An 11,007-nucleotide genomic window follows, 5' to 3' on the forward strand; every position below is an offset into this window, starting at 1 on the left:
AACAACAACAAAAACAATAAAACCAACCAAAACAAAACACAAAAATACCATAGTGAGTTCCAGGCTAGCCAGGACTACATTGAAAGACCCTGTCACAAACAAATAAACCCTAAAGTGAGTAGCTGCTAAGGAATGACATCTCTACACACACACACACACACACACACACACACACACACACACACATACACACATACACACACACATATATACACACATATATATACACACACATACACACACATACATATACCCCCACACACACACCCCACACACATACACACACACATACACACCCACACACATATATACATATACACACACATGCACGCACGTACACACACACATACACACACACACATACACACACACTCACACACTCACACCACCCTTACTTATATACACAGGCCCATAAAATACAAAATTTTAAAGGGGACAAGTCTCAAGCGGCAGTCAGCCACATCCCAGGTGAGTGTCCCAGCTGTCCTAGGTGCTGCTCTTTTGCACAGTCTGGGCCTTCTACGCAGCCTCTCAGCTGCCCCTCCTCCTGTGGGGCCACATTGCCTGGCCATCTGGGCTCTCTCCAACACAGAACTCCAGAGCGGACTTGAACTCTTCTTCCAGGAGAAGCCATGTCCAAGGAGAATTCCCTTCCAAAGCCCCAGATTCCTCGGGTCCAGATCCCACATCTGAACGATGCTCCCGGGCCACGGCCAACCCTTCCTCGGTTGTGAGCAGTTCTTGAGCTGAGAATGGCTTCCATGTTTGTACACAGTTGACAGAGGGTTCCACTGAGCATTTCTGTGACATGTGAAACTGTACAGAATCTGGATCTCAGAGCCATAAATAAAGTTTTATTGGCACATGGCCATGTTCATTTCATGCCAGGCGTCTGCAGTTGCTCCCACAGTTGCTCAGCAGCGTGGGGTTGGAGGGGCTGCAGGCTGGGATGGTCCAGGCTCAGGCACACTCTCTGTCCCCTCCCAGACTGAGACCGAGGACTCCCACCTGGAGCATGGTGGCCCTGGGAGGTTTTAGGGTCAAGGGTAGGTGGTCCAGCACCAGCTTGCTGCCCTCAGAAACTTCTCAAACCCTTCCTGGCAGGGTCTCTTTACAGCGAGCCTCTTGCTAAGATCACCTGAGGGTTTCATGAGATTTGGTCTCAGCAACATCTGACCCGTGTGTGGGCCACAGTGGCGCTTTCTAGTCCCAGGGAGGTGCTCTCAACAGACGCTGTTACTCCAGGCAGCTGCAGCACCCTTTGGTGGGGGAATACAAGTCACAGGGACCACGGTGGGTGGCGAGGGCGGACGCCTGGCAAAGAAAGTGTGTCACAGTATGTGTCCTAAGAGGGACCCATCGTGAAGACCTACCTGCGAGCCTCACATTGGTGGACACTCATCAGGCTGAGCTGCTCTCTGCCCAAGGGCCCAGGCGACGGGGCAAAGAGAGCTCGCCAGGGGTCTGGTGCAGCCTCAGTGACATCTATAGGACAAGTACAGCCTCCTCCTCCCCAACCCCCATGGCTCTGCACCGGGGTGATCCCCAGCTCTCACCCTTTATGTCTCTCTGGCGTCCACTCCTTCTGACCACCACCCTGCAGGCTGTCCTAGGAGCCAGTCAGTGCGCCCTGTGGGAGATGGCACCCCCTCCCTGTACCTCCCACCGTGCCTTTATTAATTGTTTATATTGCAGTCTGTTAATTGGCAATAACCAGCGCACTGAAGTGTCTTTTAATCACCCTCTCTCAGCCCCTAAGGCTGCGAGGGATTGGTGGATTCAACAAACTGAGAAGGAATTAGCAACCCCCCTACTCTTCCATGTTAGCACATTATCACAGTTAGAGAAACTGCCAACACCTGTCGGCAAAGGCAGGGGCGGAGCCAGGCCCTCCGAGGCTCCCCCACCCTAGGCTCCCTCGAGCCACTCCTGCAGGCCAGGAGCCTATGTGACTAACCTGGGAAACAAACAGGAAAGCCAGATGCATACCTGTGTGTGCAGTCTACAAATGCACACAGCCACACAAGAACTCTCACAGGGCCACGCACAGTCGGGTGCGTTCACATGTGTGCACACTCGGTGCACAGAGGGACTCTGACTCGGAGAAGCTCTGGGGATATTATGCAGCCATTCTGGAGCACACACACTGTGATCTGTCCGCTATAGAGACACTGACTGTAGCCCTGGGAGGGACAGACTGGACAGGATTGCACAGTCATGCAGGACCACAGCAGAGATGGCCACAGGTGACCGTGGAGACAGCTAGCCCAGGGACGAGCTGAGGATGCTGGGACCAGAGTTGGTTCCCCATAGCTGGCTGCCTCTCCCCGCGCTCCTGTTCTGCGGATGCACCAGGCAGCTCAAGGTGGGGCTCCTGGAAAAGGGCCCCACCTACCACACTTTCTAGTTGTCATGACTTACCAAGTCCCAGAGATTAATGTCTGTCCAGGCCAGGAACTGGGGACAACGGCACCGGAGGGCCTGCAGATAAGCATCTTAGCTCCCTCTTCTTCTTCTGAGTGCTCCGGCTCTTTCCTGGAGAGGGTCGGCTGTGTCTGTCACAGGGCTCCCGCTCTTTGCAGCCTGGTCTCCACCAAGCCACTGCTCTGCAGCTCCCAGCGGCTTCTGACAGTTCACAGCTCCTCCCCGAGACCCTCACCGCCATGATTATTAAAAGTCCCTGGGCGGGATGCTCTTCTCTCAGCCTCTCAAGGAGCTTAGCTCTCTTCACTCACTCATTCATCTTGCTTTGGGGTAGGCCCCACCTTTTGTCCTCACACTGCGAACAGGCATTCCTTGGTGACTCAGCTTTCTTCTTCTCAGTGTATCGAGCCAGTGGTGTCGGCCTTACTCTTGCCTCCCTACGGACATCTGGCCTCAGACCAGGTTCATCTACATGTTGTGTGGGAGGGGTCTGTCTTTCTGTAGCGGCTTTGCCACTCATAGAAAGAATCCCTGGATCTGCCCGGAGCCATCTCTTGCCAGCCTAAGAGTGAAGCTAGCCAAGGGAGGATTGCGGTAGACACCTGGATCCAGCCGTACCTGAAGCTTTTCATCGACTCGAGCCACTAAACTCACACCCCCTCCCCTCAGATATGATTTTGACTTCAGATTTGCTTAATACAGGGTTTACAGTGTCACCAGCCAGTGTAAAAGAGACGCTGGGATGGAGACAACTTTAGAGCCCATTGGATTAACACACCAGCTCCATCCCCCCAGCCTAATCTCATCTGCTCTCACTCCACCCAGATCCCATCCCTACCCTGAGCTACCTACTCCATCTGACTTTCCGCCGGCATGTGGGGACCCACCCCAACACAGCCAGAAGCCCCTCCACAACTCAGGCTGCTCCAGCCCCACCCTGGGTCTTGCTTTCCTTCCTAACCCCGGGCCTCTCGTGAGGTTTCCAGCCTCGGCCCTTCCCTATGTCAGGACTCCTTAGTCCTGCAGATGTGAGAAAGCCGGTGCCTGTGGTCTGAAATCAGAAGACAGAGTAGGCTGCAGTGAGAGGCCTGAGGGCCCAGTGTCTCGGTGTGGGCAGGGTAATGCAGTTCTATGTCAGAGCTCCCTGGGGGAGGGGACATTCTAAAGAGAACACCCCACCCTACCAAGTGCGGATTGATTGGACCAGGGCCTGCTTACCTCTTTCCTGAGGGGTCCCATGGGGAGGGCGATAGAAACGCACAAATCTCCTCCTGACATCAGGGGTCGGTCAGGCCGGTCTGCCGCAGACAGAGCTTCGTCCAAGGAGCTGCAGGAAGGGCATGCTCAATAAAGCCTGAGTCCGTACCTGTTCCCCACTCGGCAAGCCCATTAATCCCTGAAAGTCCTGCCCCTAAATGAAAAGCCATTAAGGAAGAAATATTTTCATTAATTTTAATGAAAAAATTACTGAGAATTCAATCTCCGGCCATGACAGCCAATTTCTAAGACACAGGAAAAACTGCCTCAGAACAAGGAAACACGATTATGTTAGTAATCAACAGCTGCTGCCTGAAGTTCAGGACCCTGGTCTCGGGATTGACATGGAACTGAAGTCTCTGTTCTCACAGAGGAGGAGCCACTAGCTCCCAGGGCGTCAGTTTCCAGGCAGGGTCTCTGGGAGTTCACCAGACCTTGTTCTCAAATAGAGTTATAGCAGAGAGCAATACCTTTGGGGCAGAGTGAAGGAAGAGTTGGGGACGGGAGGGGGTCTCATAGACCTGTGGCTGTGCTCTTGCAGAGGACCCTGGTTCCGGTCCCAGCACCCACCTGGTGGCTCACAACCATCTGTAACTCCAGTTCCAGTGGGTCTGATGCCCTCTTCTGACCTTCACAAGCAGTACATGTGCACAGTGTGCACACATACAGGTAGAGAAAACACCCATGTACAAGATTTGAAGAAATCAATATTTTTTAGGAAGCACGTTCCAGTCTACACCTGGCGGCAAGTAGTTTGGTCAAGCCCGGTGTGGCATAGAGCCACGGGGGTGAGGGGAGCGTCCGTGAAGTGGAAACCTGAGGGTTCTTTGGAAAGTCGGTTGGATGGTGTCTTGCTGGGGCAGACATGTGAAGGAGTGTCAGAGTGGATACAGATGTGAAAGGCTAAGGCCGACTCATGAAGGAGAAGCAGACCCAGAGAGGATGTCCTGCTAAAGCAAGCAAGTGAAAGGACACGTGCTGAAGGATTCTTTGCTAACGACCCACATGTGTCAGTCTGCCTTACATTGGGTAGTTGAGCTCCATTTGTCGGGACTCCGTAGAGAGAAACACACCAAAAACTCTTCTGGTGGTGTGCTGCAGTTCCTTGATGCTTCCTTGGACTCAGGCTGATTGGATGCACGTGCTGAGGACCCTGGTTCTCGGGATTGACATAGAACTGAAGTCTCTGTTCCGTGGAGGAGACTCCATGTGTGGAGGATAGACACAGGACTCCACGGAGTGATGGAGGCAGAGCTTGGCTTGCTGTACAGCCAGCTGTGCAATGCTCGTGGGTCTCTGTCTCATGCAGCTTGGTCTGAGGCTACTTTCAAAATCCAAGCAAGTCCCCCTTCCTCTTGCTGACACATGCCTGCTAGTTCCTGGCCACCAGGAGGACATTCCAGCAGGCAAGACTCCCATGGCACCTGAGGATCCTGCTGACGCTGAATCCATAGCTGCATCCTTGTCTCACTCACAGGTCCATTCATTCACCCAGAGGGTCACTTGTGACTTCCGTTTTGCTAGACTCTGTTATGGTAAGACTTATCGGCTTGCCTGACATTAGCCTCGAAGACACCCCCAGAGGTCCATCGACATGGCGATTCTGTTCCCAACAAGTTTTAACAGAGAAGGGAAGACCCACCCTGAATACGGATGGCACCAATCCATGAATGGGGTCCTAGGCTGAAGAAAACGGAGAAATGAGCTGAGTACCAGGATTCACCCTTGTCTGCTAACTGGGAGTGTCATGTGACCAGCTGACTGTGGGTGTCATGTGACCAGCTGACCTTGAGTGTCATGTGACCAGCTGACCATGAGTTTCATGTGACCACATGACTGTGGGTGTCACATAACCAGCTGACCATGAGTGTCATGTGACCAGCTGACTGTGGGTGTCACATAACCAGCTGACCATGAGTGTCATGTGACCAGCTGACAGTAGGTGTCACGTGACCAGCTGACCATGAGTGTCATGTGACCAGCCTCGAACTCTTGCCTTCATGACTTTACCACCAAGCCGGAATAAACCCTTTCTCCTTTAAGTTGCATCAATCAGGCAGGCAGTTGGTCACAGCAATGAGATAAATAACTCAGATAGACACTTAGTGTGGTGCTGTTAATAGATGACCCTCGGTTTCCCCTGGCTTGGCTTGTGATCTTTTGGCTTCCTGATGTTGTGAAAGCCACACTGGTTCAACAGAAATAGCCTTGAGTTTTTTTGTTTTGTTTTGTTTTGTTTTTTGAGACAGGGTTTCTCTGTGTAGCCCTGGCTGTCCTGGAACTCACTCTGTAGACCAGGCTGGCCTCGAACTCAGAAATCCGCCTGCCTCTGCCTCCCCAGTGTTCACGCCTGGCTTCTTGGCTCTCCCTAATAGGCCATAGTCCTGTGGTTGGGAAACCTGGGGGTTTTCTCTCCCCAGCAATCGTTACTGTTTCTGCTGACTGCAAGAGTAACTTGAGGTTTGTGATCTCATGCAGAGGAGGTCATGGGGGGGGGGGTTGTCTGAGCACCTGGGTGACAGGCTGCCCTGCAGCACAGTCCTAGTCCTGTCCTCTGGAGGGACAGAGTAGCACAGAGGACCGTCCAGTCGCCCACTTCCCGTGTGCATAGTGACCCAGGGGAAGGCCACAGATACAGAAGCTGGAGACAACGTCATCACATCCTGGGTGACACTGGACAGCCTCAGCTCAAAGGCTGTCCCTGTCCCTCCTGGGTCTGCCACTGCCTGGGCCGGGTCACCCCTCACAGGTCACTGTGTCTGGTGACAACCAAGTCCTCCATGGGGTGCAGACTCCTTCCCCAGGCCTGATGACGCAGGGCTTCTCCGAGGCTGGCTGACGACACTTTCACAAAGACACCAGAATCTGAAACTCTCCTGGCCTGGGCTTCCATTCACTGTCCCCTCTCCTCTGGCCTCTCTGGCCTCCACAGTGTCCAGGCCTGGCGGTGAGAGACGGGTTCACTCTCAACCTCAACCACATTCATGTCTCTCCTACAGACACTTGCTTTCCAGGGATTACGCTAACACAGCTCGAGTCTTTAAGCAGAAAGGTACCAGGCGTGTGGCAGTCACTGCTGGTGTCCGCTCAGCGAGGCAGAGTTGGGGGTGACCTCCTGATGGGCACGGCCTGGCAGACCCATCAGCAGCCACCCATGGCTCTGGCTATTTGAGCTTTGTTTATGTCACAGTGCCAAGGATTTTCCAGTCCCCCTTTTTGCCAATTAGCACAGATCATCGTTTGGTTCTGGTTCTCATTAGTGAGTTCTGCAGAGTGTCGGAGCTTCTGCCAAACTGCCTGAGAGAACACCCTGAACATGGAATCTCCTGTTACTACACCGTTATTGATGAACAGCCAAGCTCATGGTCATGGTCCCACCTGGACTGAGACAGCATCCCATATGCTCCTCCGTACATTGGCAGTCTTAGAAAAAAAATATGTTATAATATGTATTATATACATATATACACAATACACATACATACACACACAAATATATACATATATTTGAGGAAGGATCTCACTGGGTAGCTCCTGGCTGTACTGGACCTGGCTATGTCAACCAGGTTGACTTTGAATTCACAGGGGTTTGCCTGCCTCTACTTCTGTGGGCTGAGATTGAAGGTGTGTGCCACCACATACAACTTGCCATTCTGAGTATAATTCTTAATTTCCCCCACTCCACATCAGCATTTTTGCATGTGGACCTCACTGAACTGAATCCAGATCCTGAATATTCTAGAAGAAACCATGAGAGTTAGTCAGGAGGAAACCAAGGTGTAGCCCGAGGAACCTGAGGAGCCCCAGGGGCTCAGGTTCCTTGTTTCGGGGTGGGGAGCACTCGATCTTTCCAGACAGCGTTGTTGCAATTGGATATTAGCATTTCCTGGTCTGTTCGTTCCCTTTCACCAAAGGGACCTGGCGAAGCTGCAAGTCCAGCCAACACGGTAATTCAGTAACTTCAAAACCCATCTCTAAGTTCAGTCGTGAGCAGTTTCAATTCCACGGCTATATGCAATAAAAGATTTGCTCAGCATGCCCATGTAATGGCCCTAAATTTCATTCTGTGCCTCGAGGTGAACATTTTGATTCAAGCTCATCATTTTCTCGCTTTAAATTATACAGTGTCCAATGGGAACAGGTTCCTTGTCCTTTATAAACTGCCCCGTGGCGACTGCTACTCGCCCTCACTTTTGACTGTCACCTAGTCCCGAGTGACTGGAGGGTGTAACATGATTATCTCACGACTGCGTATCGTTGGCAACTGCTTTCCTGCCCAGTAATATAAACCTGAGCCCATCATTTCTGTCACAAGCGGCTCCTGGATCCCTCGGGGTTCTGCGTGAATCCTGCTCCTGGTACCAGTTTCCACATCAGGATTATTTGATTACAAGTACCAAAAAAATGGCTGAGAAGGTCAGCCACGGACAAGGGCAAGGCTGATGGGCCGGGGAAGTAGGACATGGCATAGAAGGGAAAGCTAGGCTATGAGGATGCATGATATAGGAGATTAGCATTTCCTGGCCTGTGGCCAAGCCACATGGGGCGGGGGAGGGGAGTGGCGATGTGGACAGAGCCATGAAACACCTCAGTTCTTACCACTGGCAAGCTCTGTGTTTCCACCAAAGGTCTCGATTCTCGAGAGTAGCACTGATTGAGCCGCACTGGGCCCTAACTTCACAGAAAGGAAAAAGCAGGGTCTCCTTGGCTGGCCACATCTCGGAGCCAGGGGAGCTGTGGCCACAGGAGACAGTGCTCAGCAGACAGAAGTGAAGTATATGTTCCATGGACCATCTGTCCTCTGTCAATCAGGATCCCCCAACCCCATCCCTGGCTCTCTTCCTAGAGGCCTCTGGCTTCCTGCCGGCCTTGACATGGCTGCCCCCTCCTCTGAGTTTCATTGGTTTCTATCGGTGTTCTAACAGGGCCGTAGCACTGGTCTCAGAACATTCTGGTTGTTCCCTGTCTCTCTCTGTCGCTGGGTTGTGACAGTGTCAATGGAGATTCTGTTTCTTTGTTCCCAGCTGTAACCCCACCTGACATAGTTGGTGGAACACGCTTGACCCCAATAGCCATCGGTTGAGTGAACAAAGAGTGGGAGACCTGGCCCTAACCTGATGTAGTATTGTGAGTGGCCCGCCCCGCCAGGCTTCAGTCTTGCTCACTCAGCACAGGGTAGCTGTGTTTGAAGATGGTCGGGTGTGAGGAATAGCTTTAGCAAAGTGACGTTACCGGTACCTGCAGAGCCCACGGGCTCGGGGGAGCCAACCGGTAGCCAGAGAAAGCATTGGCATCTCCATGGATGCTGAGTTTATCTTCCCTGGAGCCAACTGGCCCCGGGAAAGTCGCCCTACTCTCTAAGTCTCTGCCTCTCTGCAGACTGAATGTCTCAGTACCTGGGGTCTGAGTACCTGGGTCCCTTAGATGGCAGGCTCAGTTGGAGCTTCTTGAGAGGCTGTTTCATGCTCACACCCGTGCAAGGACAGGCAAGGATGCAGGAATGTACAATGCAGCGGACACTGTGTGTGATGTCATCCCCAAATTTGGCTCCGGTCTCACCTCAGTACCTTGGGCAGTGAGAGGGAGCCCCTTCATGAGCCCCTCCTTTTGGCTTTTGACTGTGAGCATCCCTAGAAAGAGGCCTTGGGTGAAGGGGCTGACCCCGGCTGAGGTAGCTCTCCAAAGAGCTGGCAGTGGGAGGAACGTCTTGAGTCCAAGTATTTTCAGCAGCTGGGTTATGCCCCTCGTTCCTCCCGTGGATTCGGGGGGCATGTCTCAATTTCCTGTGCATCTCATCCTAGCGGGATCTGATTGCCCTGGATGTTGGTCAGGGGTCCCCTCAAGCACTCATGCGCTGGCCTCAGGTAGCTGCCTTGTCAGCAGGACAAATGGCTGGCCTTTCATCAAAGGATGGAGGGACGGAAGAGTGTGAGTGCTCTAGCGCTGAGGAGACTCATCTTCTTCTGGGAGTGCAAGATGGCACAGCCTTCAGGAGACTCCGATGCAGCAGCCACATTCGGCCAACGGCTCTGGAGACGCACCCACAGCAAAACCTGCACCCCCTGTTTGGAGTAGCACAGCTGGGTCCCTGAACTTGGAAGTGAGATTGTCCTGTGAGGGGGTGGATAAAATAGTTGTGGTATATCCACACAATGGAATATTACTCTGTGCTGAAAAAGAGCTATCACGGGGTTCCAGTTTGCATATAAGATGTCCCCCCCGCCACCATGGACTAGTATGTTTGAACCTGGCCCGTAGCTACGTGGCTCTGTTTAGGTTGTGAAACCTGAAGGAAGTAGATCCCAGGGGAGGCACAGGGTGAAGATAATGTGACCAAGGTCCTGCTACCATGACCTCCCTGCCACGATGAAATGCGTTTCTTGAGATTCTGTAAGGCAGATGCTGTCTTCTCTGATTGGTTCTTTTTGGGTCTTGTATCATAGCAACAAGAGGAGTGTCTGAGACACAGCCGTGACAGGATACTGGGGTCTGAGAGGGCTCGGTGCTGTGGGAATCCAGGGCAGCAAACGCTTCCAGTGCCTCAGTGACACGACCATCCCCCACCAAGGAGAGACCAAGAGAAAGCAAGGGCTTTGGGCGGTGATCACACATATGTGAAATGTCCTACCATTGGGCCTTCACTTTGGTAGTGGGGTGAGGGGGTTAGTGGGTGGGCAGGAAGTATGTGGGAACCGGACCATGCTCTCGATTTTGATGTCTTAGGGTTCTGTTGTTGTGAAGAGAGATCATGACTAAGGCGAATTTTAAAAGAGTGTATCGGATTGGGAGTTTCCTAACAGATAGACAGACAGGCAGGCAGGCAGGCAGGCAGGCATGGCGTAGCGTTGGAGGAGTGTTTGAGAGCTCACATCCTGATCTGCAGGTTGGAAGCAGGGAAGGACTGGGTATTGTGTGGGCTTTGGAAACCACGAGGCTGTTCCTAGCAACACCTCTCCCAACAAGACCACGCCCCCCATCCTTTCCAAACAGTTCCACTAACTGGGGACCAAGCATTCACACATGAGCTTATGGAGGCCTTTCTCACTTAAACCACTGCATTATATACACCTAAGACTGTCCCTTCTTGTTGAGTATGTCTGTGAACATGCGCACAGACATGTGGATCCGCGTTTCAAGAACTCGTGTGTCTTCCTCAGGTGCTATCTGGTGGGGTGTGCTTGCATGTGTGCATATGTGCATGTGTGAGTGTGCGCGCACATAGAGGTCAGAGACTGGGTCTTAATTCCTTCTCAACACTGAAACTGAATCTCATCGATTTCAGCAGATTGGCTAGCCAACAAGCTCAGCCGCCCCCTCCCCCGCACT

The sequence above is a fragment of the Mastomys coucha genome, unplaced genomic scaffold (genome assembly GCF_008632895.1).
Source record: "Mastomys coucha isolate ucsf_1 unplaced genomic scaffold, UCSF_Mcou_1 pScaffold3, whole genome shotgun sequence".
Lineage (NCBI taxonomy): Eukaryota > Metazoa > Chordata > Mammalia > Rodentia > Muridae > Mastomys > Mastomys coucha.